Source organism: Hibiscus syriacus, unplaced genomic scaffold, assembly GCF_006381635.1.
Source record: "Hibiscus syriacus cultivar Baekdansim isolate YM2019G1 unplaced genomic scaffold, ASM638163v2 tig00116989_pilon, whole genome shotgun sequence".
In the NCBI taxonomy this organism is placed as follows: Eukaryota; Viridiplantae; Streptophyta; class Magnoliopsida; order Malvales; family Malvaceae; genus Hibiscus; species Hibiscus syriacus.
The window spans coordinates 646,093-660,224 of NW_024063508.1; the positions used below are offsets into that span (position 1 = coordinate 646,093).

General features: G+C 28.7%; 1 pseudogene; it reads right to left on the reverse strand.

Moving 5' to 3' along the window:
- Window positions 1-11,676: 11,676 nt before the first annotated feature.
- LOC120193205 lies at window positions 11,677-13,868 on the reverse strand (annotated as a pseudogene).
- Window positions 13,869-14,132: the final 264 nt, after the last annotated feature.

Sequence of the window (14,132 nt, forward strand, 5' to 3'; positions counted from 1 at the left end):
TGGAATGTGTTGATGGAATATGAAATGTGTGTCATCGCTGATTTTAAATTAAACTGTAAGAGAACTGTTGGATATTAAACCTTCAAGCAAACACGTGGAAAATTCTAGGTTACATCACTTTGGGATACCATTCAATTATTATTATTACTATTATTATTTCAACTTTAAAGTTGCTCCTACTTTTTCATTTATTTATTTTGTTATAAATCAGTTTCCACATTCACACACCGGTATAGCGTTTACTGATCAAGTTTATAAAGCCCGATGGTCTCTCTTATCCTATAAAACCCACCCAACATCCCTAAGACTCTTGCGCGCGCATATATATATATATATATATATACCACGTATGTAGGGGTATATGACTGTTAAATATCACATAATTAAAAATCTTTGAACATTTAATATCTCATATTATCCTCAAATTAATAAAATAAATTTCATTCTAATATGTTTGTAATCTTTAAATAGAATAGAATAGAATAAAATTGATGAAACCATAATTTAAGCTACAACTAAAACAAAGATAAAAATCTATTGGAGAGGAGCTTATTTTGTCTGGTTATTGATTAAGATCCATGATCAATATTGATATATTTCATGCATTGGTCATATATACCATTATGCGTTATCATGATGAAGAAAAGAGACCAACAACAATGGCAAATACAAACCAAAGGCAAATCAGAACTATTGGCTGCGGGACCTTTACACTTGGACTGAATCTTTGCTGGACCTTTTGGACTGAACTTTTATTGGACCTGAAAAAATACAAAATAAAGTGATGATAATAATAATAATAATATGTATAATTTTTCAAAAATTATATATATATATATATATATAATATTATAATATATATAACATACACTGTATATTTTAAAATATATATATTATATATATTTTCAAAAACTATATTATATTATATTATATATACTTTCAAAATCTATATATATATTTTCGAAACCATATTATACATATTATACTATATATAATATAAATATTATACTATATAATATAAAGATAGAATCTCTTGAAATAACCACTACAACAGAATCAATTTATAATGATGCTTTTTAGGCCTATAGCGACATTTCACAAAAAAAAGCGCCGCAAGAAACGCTGCTAAAACAGGCGCCGCAAACTTTAGCAACGTTTTCAAACAAAAAACGCAGCAACATGTTAGGAAATTTAGCGGCATTTTTTTTACAAATGTCGCAATATGTTTGGACATTTAGCAATGTTTTAGAGTCAAAATGCCGCAAATGTGTAATCTTTTAGTGGCGTTTTTCAATCCAAACGCCGTTAATCGAGATTGATTTACAAATATTAATTTGTACTCTTTATTGTCCAAACTTAACATATCCTGTGACAATATTCAATAACAACCTTGATACAACTCGAATTAAGTAAAAAGTACTTAACAACATCAATAAATTGAAGTTTACAAACATTAAATCAATGTCGTTCAACATTTAAGCAAAATATAATATTGTTCAACATTCAAGTTAAAAGTAATATAGTTTGAACTGTAGAATAAATAGAGAATAAACCTACGAAAGCATCTAGGGTGGTGAATGTCGCACTTGATATTGCTCCATCATCTACTTCATTACTTTAAGTTGTTTTTGGAGTTCAACATATTTGTCCTGATATGTTGCTTCTCTCGCTTCTCGTTCTACTTATCTCGCTTTTCATTCTACTTATCTCGCTTCAACTTCGACTTTCATTTGAGAAAATTTTCATCTACTTCAGTCAACTATTTTTTTAATCGGATAACTTCTGATTGAGATGAGTGGCCCTATGATGGCATGTATTGAGACGAACTGAATCCAAAAAATTTGGATGAGGTAACAAATGATCCCTTACAGCGAACTCGATCATATCTTTCGGGACCAAAAACTTCAGCAAAAACTTGATTTTTGATATCGTCCACGTTAATGGAACCATGAGATGAAGTTGAAGTTTCATACTTTTCATACTTCATCCTTTTATCACTCAATTTTTCCTAAAAATGAAATAAGAATTTAGAGTAAATTCAGAAGTTATTTAAAATAAAAATGTTGTATTATAAATATAACATAATTCAAATTTTATGTCAAATAAATATACCATGATTTCTACATCTTCAGGAGTCATAGGAGGGCCATCTTTTTTTATATGTGTCAACTTGAAGAGGTTTATTCATCCAGTCGATTGTCGAACGTAGACTCCTACAAAATAGAACATAAATTAGTATTTAAAAAATTAATAAATAAGAGGAAAAATGTTCATGACTATGTGAATAATCATAATTAAAAAAAGAATGCCTCCTCATAAGCTACACGGGAAATGCTATTCGATCTAGTTGTGTGAGTAAACTTTTATTTTTGTCTGCTAGCAATACCAATGTGCTCTGATCCTACAATTTAAAATTAACATGACTTATAAAGTGAAAATTATAGTGACATAACATTATTTTTTAAAGTTCATCATATCTCTCTTTTTTTTAACTCCAAAACCCTGCTGCATCTTCTCATTGATACCTGAGCATTCCAGGTGGAACATTTTCCAGCTTTTATTCTAGGCTGAGATCATTCTTATAAAAATATTTTTTCAAGGAACTCTTTTGGTCTTTCTATTTCTTTCCTAACGTCTGCTTCAAATATTCATCTGAGACATCTAGAGTAAATTTATCCTACAAATAACACAAGTGTTAAAAGCAAATACAAATTACTAATGAACTGTAACGAATTATCTTTTACAAGTAAAATTATTACCTTAATACAATCCACAACCTGGTTTTTATTACTATTCAGCATCCCATCCCATGATTGAAAATTGATCGGTAGAATATTAGCATTGCGGGAAATCACGCCTAAGTAACTGCCTAAACGTGCTTCTGTCCCAATAGGTTGGCCGACATCATTCCTCGAAAATCTGATATGGTCTCCAGTAGGAAGTTCATATAGTTCTGACATTATCATGCGACCTCTAGTCTTACGCCTTTAACCATTTTCAGCTACATTAATAAATAATTTAGTGTAAGTTTTCAAAATCAAGTCTATAAAAAAGTCGACCACCATTTAAAATGTAGTATCGAACATTACCTTCAATTTCTACAGGTTCTTCATCTATATTCGGAACTTCTGAAGATCCACCACCAATTGTTTCTTCATTATTTGTTTTTTTCCTCCTTTTAAGGAGCTCGAACAATCCGCAAATCACTCAATTTCCTCCTATGCATAATATCTGTAATAAACAAATAACAATATTAGTAACTAGTTACAAGATACTATTAACAGATATATTATAAATTAATCAATTAAGATATAAAATCTTACTACATTGTTATGTCATATTAGGTTTCATAAATATCTTCATCCATGTCATCCCGAACCCATTAGAATTGTAAACTATTACTAGTGATAGTTTCCTCTAAATTTTGTCCGACAAAAGGCAAAGTTTTCTCAAATACATCTCTCAAGCCCTTGGATTAGTTATTGGTGGTTCAGCCTAAAAAGGATAAGCGGAAAGGATTGTGAAGGGAGTAAATTTGTTAGTGGCTACTCCTGGTTGGCTTCTTGACCATCTTCAGAATACAAAGTGGTTCATTTATAAATATTTGAAGGTAACTTTAACATTTCTTAACTTCTTCTGTCATATGTTTGTTCTTGATTTCCTTTTTGCCTGGCTAACATTGTCGTTTGTAATGTCAATTGATTTAGATTTATAATCTATTTTACTTAAACTCATTTTCCTTGATTTTAATTTCTTCTTGCATGGTTGATTAGTATTTTGAGAATGTATTATTAACCAGAATGCTTGGTATTTTGCGGTCACTTTTATGACTTACAAGTATATCGTCTCTTTCATATACTACTTTCTTTAGACGCAACAGATAGGTGACATAACTGGAAATCATCATATACTTGATTATTAATATTTAGCTCATGAAAACCAAACATTGTGGGTGTATATTCCCTTGTACTGGGGTTATGGCATACTTGGTAAGCCTACTGAAATCTACCTCTGTCAAATGTATCTTCACCAGCAATATATCAACCTCAAATTATTTTATGTTTCTACCTTTTATGTATAATGATCAAACTTTGATGATTTAACTAGTAGAATTTGCAATTATTGCATATATTTAAAGGATAACTGAATGAGCAAGTGGTGATCGTTGCTTTAAATATGAATTCACGATGCATCACTACTCATTGGTTTCACATAGACAACTAGAAGTCATGGTTTGAGCAACCCAAGCTTTCAAATTTCTAATTTTCAAGCTAAAACTAGAATTCTTTTTAGTAATATTTTGATGAGAAAATGATAATGGATGTTGAGATTGTACCATAAGCACCAATTTTTGTACATAATGATGGGGAATATTATAGACGAAAGGAGGGGCACACCTATGATACCTCTCATAACGATTTCACAAACCATTCACCACAACAATTTATGAGGAAAATAATGGACAAGTCAATTCAAACAATGGCTCTGCAAATTTGTAAAAACAAAAGGGAAAAAACAAAGCAGTCGGTTTTTAATGTTTGAAAATGCAACATGTAAAATGTTTACCTCGACGGAGGTAGTCTCACGGCGACGTTGGACGGCATGAGGTTGGAGGCGACGACCACTTCGAAAGGTAATGGGAAGCAGCAGTTTTGGAGTAAACAGCGGGATGACTGAAAATAGGTAAAGAAACATATGGAAAGGGGAAAGGGTTTCGCGAGATTAAAGATATAACCTTCGCGGCATTTGTAAATTGATGAGACTATTACAGCATTTATTAGAAAAACACCACAAAGTACCTATCACGGCATTTGTGCAAAAAAAAAAAAAGCCACAAACGATTAGTTTATTGCGGCGTTTTTCCAAAAACGCCACCAATCTTACCATTTCGTGGTGTTTTCTATTGAAATACAGCTATATGTTTTAAATTTAATGGTGTTTTCTATCAAAATGCCGCTAATAACGCCATAACAATCCAGTTTTATAGTAGTGAACCCCGGACGAAAATGAGTTTCTACACCATGAAATCTATAGTCTTATATCTTTATTGCCTCTCAATCAAGGACTCTTATAGAATAATTGTGACATGGCAGCTGGCGAAACACTCTAGGTCTATGGAATAGCATCAACGATCTCTTGCAAAGTAGTCATCAAATCTCGAAAGAAAGTGAAGAAGAATCCCTTGATCCTCGATATCATGAACGGACTCGTCATCAAAAACGTTGGTGTAAAAGGTAAATCTCTCCACCTGATCATCATGGCTATACCCTAAGCTGTCAAACATCTCAAATCTACAATAACAACAAAGAAAATGAAGCACCATCAAATTTTCAGTCTTATAAAAGTACACCTTACTATGACCGATCACCTAATCCTATGACCAATTCAATTTAGACTTTGATACCACTAAATGTAACTTCTTAAACTCATATCAAATCTAATGTGTCGTATTGGACCATCAAAGTGATTGTTACTTAAGAATTTTTCCATTTTTCTAATATAATTCAAAGTTCACATAAATCTAAACCATTAAGTTTATAAATCATTAAAATAAAGTTTACAAACTAAAACTCCGTTAATGATAATTCCTAAAATAAATATAAAAAATAGAAGGGTTTACAAATCAAATATAAAGTAAGAGCCCTATCGATACATAAGCCCACTATAGTACTCAATTATTGTACCTTGAAGAACATAGGCTAGAATCCTACTATGGCGATGTTCCATAAACATATCTCGTCATTATGGCTGTAATAGTATACATATGAGTATTTACATCTCGTTGCTAAAGCCACAATAGATAGATATTTATTCACCGCTAAAACTGAATCGTAATATATATTTCGAGTGATACTATGGATATACATGTATAGATGCATCACATATTTATGCGTACATCAATAAAGCCTACATTTATCCTTACTCATGCCACTAAGGCCAACAACAATACTCTTATGTCACTAAGGCTAATCATTAAGATCCTAAGCCCAATACTCTTTCTTCGTAATATGCCAATCTTAGTTGCCACTTGGTATGTTAGGGACATTACCGTAATAATACTCTTTTAAGGATATTTAGACATTTGATCGAGTTAACACTTCATATTAAGTTCACTTGAATCAACTACACTCAAGTCCCACCTCAAACAAAGTTTATAGCCAAAATTATATTGTTGGTATCGACACCCCCTACTTAAGGATCAATATCTAAATATTAAATACCATTTCAAAATTCTAAATGAATTTAATTAAAAGAGTATTGATACTATCATATCAATATCGATAATGTCCATAAATATCGATAATCACTAGGGATGTGAAATTAGGTAACCGTTCAGGTTTTAGTAGGATCCTATCAGGTTAGGTGAAATCAAATACTGGTTGTGTCAGGTTAATTTGATTGTTCGACTTGGATCAGGTTGGGTTAGGGTCAAATCAGTTTGAGTTATTTTCAGGTTGATTTGACATCAAATTCAGTTCGGGTTCGGATCGGGTTAATTTCAGTTTGGATCAATGTCAGTTCAGGTCAAAACGGTTCAGGTCCGAAACAGTTAAATAACAGGTTAATTCAGGTTCGAATGGGCTTCAGTCGGATCTCGTTCAGATTTGGTCACGTCAATGATAGACAAAATTCAAATCGGATCTTACCTGGTACGAATTGATTCAAGTCGGGTCCTTTTTGCGTTAATTATTTTTTGTCTTTCATGAACAACAAATTGTAATTTGTAATTGTATATAATTTGGAGTAAATTACAAAAAAAAATTATGGCTCAATTTTAATAAAAAAATTTGAAGGACTAACTTGAATAAACATGAAATTACAAATAATATTTTAAATAAATTAAACAACACGCAAGGTTGAAATAATATAAAATGTTAAGTTGAAATTAATATAAAAATTGACAAAATTGAATCCATTTAAAAAGATGGTGAAAATGTTTATAAAAGGTTTGGTGATTATGATATAATTTATAGAGTTTGAAATGAAGTTTAATATTTTATTTATTGGGTTTGAAGTAAATTATAAAAATATAAATAAGTATGGACTAATTTCAGATACAAATATAATTTTAAGGACTAAATTGAACAGATATGAAATTACGAGTTAAGATTTAAATAAATTAAACAACATATAAGGATCAAATCGAAATAATTGTAACATGTGAAGCTGAAATTAATATAAAAATGGATTGAATTGCATTGATTTCAAAAGTTGATGAACAAAAGTTTATAAGGCTTTGGATTTTATAATATAATTTTAAGGACTAAATTGATTAAACATGAAATTACAAACTATAATTTAAATAAATTAAACAAAATTCAAGGATCAAATTAAAAGAACTATAATATATATTATATGTATATTGAATGTTATGATACATGTATATATAATGTACATTAAACTTATGCATCCGATTTATTAATATAAACCCACTTGTATTACAAAATACATAACCCAATACTTATAAAACAAAACTGTAAGCTCATATACAATTAAGTAATATATATATATATATATATATATAGTATATATATATATAATATAATATAGCCCTTGTATTACAAAGTACATAACCCAATCTACTTTTATATATATATATATATATATATATATATATATATATATATATAATATGTATATTAATGTATGTACATAAGTATGAATATAAGTTTAATATTTACATACTCATCATTGATCAATGATTGTATGTACAAATATATATATATATATATATATATATATATATATATAAGTATAAAGTAAATAAACTATACACATAATATATAAACTATAAAGTGTACACACACAAAAGTATATATAAATATTTATATATAAGTTTATATATATATATAATAAGTGACTAAAATAAAAGATTCTAAAATTAACATTATCATTTAATAACTAGAATTAGAATGTAAACATGACTAAATTGCATTGAATTGAAAATTCAATAAGAGATTTACAATTAAACCATGACCTAAGTGAAAGAAATAAAAAACCAAATAACAAAATAGAAACTCATTGATTGTTGGAGGAGCGTGGGCCTGATTAACTAAAAACATTTTTTTGGACACTAAAACCAATCCCACCAACAATGCTATAAAATCATAATCAGAAAGTTTCAGTCGGATCTTGGCAGGTCGGGTAAAATCGGGTATATGTCAAGTCAGGTCAATTTGATGGTTTGACTCGGATTAGATCGGGTATATGTCAAATCAGTCAGGGTCATTTCCAGGTTGATTTGACACCAGATCCAGATCGGGTTCAGGTCATGTCATTTTCAGTTTGGATCGATATCAGTTCAGGTCAAAACAGTTCAGGTCCGAAGCAGATAAAGACCAGGTTAATTCAGGTTCAGGTGGACTTCAGTCGGATCTCGTTTAGATCGGGTCACATCATTGACAGATAAAATTCAGGTCGGATGTTTACCAGATACGGATTGAGTTCAGGTCGGGTCGTTTTTTTTTGGATTAATTATTTTGTCATCTTTCGTGATTGTTGAATTGCAAGTTGTAATTGTATATGATTTCGAGTAAATTACAAAAAATATCATGGATCAATTTGTAAAAAATATAAATTTAAGGACAAAATTGAATAAATGTAAAATTACAAATAAAATTTTAAAATATAAATTAAACAACACACATAGGTAAGGGACCAAATCGATATAAATTTAAAATGTGAGGTTTAGATTAATATAAAAAATGACTAAATAAAACCCATTTAAAAAATTATGGGCCAGTTACAAAAATATAAATACAACTAACAATGGACCAAATGAAGATGCAAATGATAAATTTAAGGACTAAATTGAATACATATAAAAGTGAAAGACTTAAAATTGAAATAAATTAAAGACACAAAAGGATGAAATCGAAGTAAATGCAAAATGTGAAGAAATAATGAAAATATAGTAAATTGCATTCATTTAAAAAATTGAAAAAAAATATAATATAAGTTTATATATAAATTATATATATAAACTATATAATTATTATAAGCTATATATATAAATTATGTATATAAACTATATATGTAAAAACTATAAAAATTATATAGTTTATAAACTATAATTTATTTAATACAATATATATATATATAAACTATATATGTATAAACTATATAAAATATAGTTTATAAATTATAATTTATATTATATAAATATTTGTATGTATAACTAATATAAGTAATCTATAGATTATATATATAGTTTATAAAAACCCTAAATCCTACACCTTAAATCCTAAATCATAAACCCTAAAACCTAAATCGTAAACACTAAACTTTATAAACTATATATGTATAGACACAGTTGATAATTCATATATAGTTTATATAAACATAGTTCATATAAATTATATATGTAACATTAACTTATAGTCCATAAACAATAGTTAATATATGTAACCAAGTATATGTATACATGTAAAATATATGTAACTTATAGTACATGTATGTATAAATAGTATAGTATATAACTATATATATATATCATAATACTATATATATATATAAACTATAAAGTAATTACTATTATAGTTTTTAGAAACACTTTGCATAAACTATATAAAGTAATAAAATATATAGTTTATAAAAACCCTAAACCCTAAACAATATATATATATATATATATATATATATAGACACAATTGATAATTCATATATGGTTTATATAAATTATATATGTAACATTAACCTAAATATTAATTAGTAATTACCGACAAGTGAAAAATGAATTATGTAGCATTATCTAAATATCGTAAAATGAATTCTAGAAAATATTTTTCAAGAAATATAATTTATTTTACATAATTAATTTTTTAAAAACAATTTTAAATAAATAAACCCCTAGATATTATTTTAAAAAAATTAAAATTTAAATAGATTAAAATTAATAGTTTAAATACTAAAAAGCTTAGTTTTAAGAAATTGAGTGAAAGATAATGGGGTAACATGCCACTTGGTAGTTGTTTATAAAGTAATGGCGCCATCCGCTCCTAATTTGAATTATTTTCATCCCTTCATCTCAACCATTTTGAATTTTAAAAACTTTTCATTTTCCCTTCTCTATCCACAACCTCGTAGATCGGGATAAATCATCATTAAAAAACAGAACAAGGGTCTAATTATGATCTTAGTCCCACTATTATACTAAAATTTTAATCTTCTTTACTTTCATTTAATATAATTTAATCTTCTACTCTTATTTACGCGACTTGGATTCTTTGACATACTAAATACTTACGTTTATATTTTATATTATATTTTATGTATGTTATAATTGTTAGATAATTTTTCTTTACAAAAATTAAAATGTATAGTTTTTTTTCATATTTTAGAGAATTAATCATGTTCAACCAATATTCATTATTATCAAATTAATTATCATTTCAATGCCAAAATTATAATTTACATAAATTAAACTATATTAATTTACATAAATGAAACTATAATTTACATTAATATTTTCAATTCAATAATTTTATTAATAATTTTATATAATTTAATTTAAATAATTTTATTAAATAATTTTATATAATAAGTCTATTTATTAATATAATTATCATAATAAATATTTTATTATAACATTTAAAAATTAATCATATTAATTTTTTAATTATATCATAAACTCAAAAACTCAAAATTTTATTAAAATCTTATAATTTCGTCCATGGTAATATATAAGTCAGGTAAATATCAGATCAGTTCAATAATAACTCGGATCATTTACAGGTCAGGTTAAAAATAGGTTAGGTTGAAAACAGGTCGGGTAATATCAGTTATTTACTAGGTCAATCTCGGGTTCGAGTTCATATCAGTCGGATGCAGGTCGGGTTCGAGAATCATTTTTTCGATTCAATTCATGTTCATGTCGTTCTTAGATCGAGTTCAAATCCACAATTTCCAGGTCCAACTCGGATTCAGTTAAACACCATTTCGACTCGAATCGGTTTCAGATCACTACAATGCATGTTAAAAATAATTTTGAATCGAGTCGGTTTCAGTCAGTTTTGCAAGTCGGATCAACTTGTTACAGCACTACCCACCAATTACCACTCCTAAATTCCTAAAAAATCAATTTCCCTCCCAAAAAAACATCTTTCTTTTAATCAATTTTCCCTTCAAAAAATCAATTTTCCCTCAAAAACAAAATATTTATTTTAAAATTTTAAATTTTCAATCTCAAATAAATTCATATTTTATAAATATTTTAAAATTTTAAATTAAGTTATACTTAAATTTTAATTAATTATTACATAAAAATAAATTAAAATTATAAATATTTAAATTAGTTTTATATAATATAATAAAATCATGTTAAATAAATAAATTATTAAAACAAATTTAAAAATATTATTATTAAAATTTATAATATAATGATTATAATTAATATAAATGGAAATTTATTAATTTAATTATCATAACTAACAATTTGGTTTAATTTTTAAAATATAATTATGTTAATTGTCATAATTTATTATAATTTCAAAATCTTACAACTACATCATTGTAACTTATAAATACTATAATTTATTATAAATTCAAAATCTCACAACTTCATCCATTATAACTTATAAGTAAGGTAAATATCAGATCAATTGAATAACAAGTCGGATCATTTACAGATTGAGTCAATTACAAGTTAGGTTCATAACAAGTATGGTAATACTAGTTATTTATCAAATTAATCTCAAGTTAGGGTTCATATCAATCGGAAGTAGGTCTGGTTTTGATATCATATTATTGTTTCAATTTGATTTCATGTCGTTCTCAGATCGGGTTCAGAACCACAATTTTTAGGTCCATCTCGGGTTCAAGTCAATACCAGTTCGGACTCGAATCAATTTCGGATCACCACCACTCAGGTCACAAATAATTTTGCTCTCTGAAAAAGACACTTACAGCACAAAAGTAAATCCTGGAGCTGAAAACCTACAAGCAAACATATTCAGAATCCAGTTCAAAATATAGAAATACTTGAGAATCTCAAAGGAAAAGGAAATATACATGATACCTCTCCATAACTAGCATGGCACCATTGCAGAAGAGAGCTTCGCAACTTATCTTGGTCTTGCATCAATTTTCTAATTCCTGCTTCCGGCTCTCCTGTGCTTCTGGACTACATTCAAAACCACGAACCTGAATGGCATCAAAAGAAATGCACCAACAGGAATATAACATCCTCCAAAAGAGTTACATTTTAAAATTCAAGATTACAGACTTCACGCATGGGATTACAAAAATAGCTCTCATATAGAAAAAAAACTGCAACCATAGAATGAACTCACTTGGAAGCCTCTTTCACGTGCACTATTTCTGAAGTTGTCTGCAACGTGACCAAATAAGGTTACAGTGTAAAGAGCATATTCATTATCTTCATACAACTTCTTGGAGGACCTAGGGACCTGAAAATGCATTTCTTTGTTACACAGAATCACCTCAGCAAAAAATAAGTTTAATAACCAAACATAGAAGTCTGCTGATACAAAGAGTGAATGCCACAATCAGTAAGAGAAATGTTTCTAAATAAGAAGCTAAATTTAACAGGTCCATCAATAAAGCTACAAACTTTATCCCAAAAAACAAAAACTAGAAAACGTGGGTATAAAATACGCTTAGTTTCTCCCTGATAATTCAAAAAGGATAATAATAATAATAAGAGAAGAAGAAGAATAAGAAGAAGAAGAAGAAAGTTGTTGGCTGTAAACCTTACAGCTTATTTATACTAGGTTTTCATCCAAGTAAAATTACTAGGCTTTCTTGCAAATAAAGTTTTATTCCTAGCTCTAGATTTGAATCATAGAAATAACTAATAATGCTAGCAGTCTATCATATGTCTATTAATTAATAAATAAGAGAAATAATAAAATAACATGACAACAAATAAAATTAAGAAAAAAAGCCCCTGCATCACATATGCTTCAAAAACATTACAAGAAGAACAACTGCTCTGACAGGCAGTATTTTAAATAACAAGCAGCTATGAATTGACAACTAGGGTTAGAACTTTGAACAAAGAATGATATTGCTTTACGACATAGCTAGTCAATGTTTTGTAACTAGACAGCCAAACCTTCTGTGAATACTTGGGAACGATTGCAAGGAGAGTCACAAGGTGTTCCGAAGTAATGATACCCTCTGGCTTCACTAGATTAGACAGATCACGAACAGCCAAGCTAAAATAGGCAGAAGTCAATCAGCTATTAAAAACATAACATTCTGGCATATGCAACAATCACAGTAAAGCAGTAGACATACCTTCCACTTTGCTTCCGATTTATGGCATTAAGTTGCCCACGCACATTGTTATACTGGCAACACGAACCTAACATAATAAACAACAATTTAAGACCCCAATTCCCATTCAACCTATTCGAGTCGTAAGCCAGTATGTATAAAGTTAATGGAACTACCTTGAGATCATCCTCAATTTTTGCCACTTCGGTGTGAATACCATCAACAATTTCCCTTCAAAGGGGACATTGTTGGGTACTTTCCTTCATCCCAAACAAACCTGCCATCAGATCACCAAAAACTAGCTTCAATCAAAACCCATCGTACATAACAGCACCCTATCAGATTCATAATTAATGACACATCAATTAATAGAAGATCCTACCAGATTCAGGGATTTAAATAGTGGTCCACTATCGGAATACCCACAATCACCGTAATAGCCGGCCATACCGCAACCGAAATTTAAATACATGGTTAATTTTTTTTTGCCTGGTTAGATAAGAATCAACAGGCACTCCATCAACCGTAAGAGCATTGGTTTCCAAGCCAGATACTCTCTCCAGTTCGTCGATCTGCCTCCTGATTTTGTGGGAAACTCCTTCAATAAAGGTATTTGACTGTACATGCATCGGAATCACAAAAAAAGGAAATAAAAGATTAAAACTAAAAACCAAATCAAGAAAGTCTCTTAATTTCATTTGTTTCACTCTAAAGAAAACGAACAGATATAAGAAAAACTATAATTTGGTGAATAAAAAGCAGGAAGACAAGATATTGAGAATGGGTTATATAAGTAAAACAGCCAGTTCCTGCTCGCCATTGATGGATAAAAAAAAGCAAATCCAAAGAAGAGAGAAGGATGGCAGAATTTGAGGCCGAAGGTCGCTCTTTTC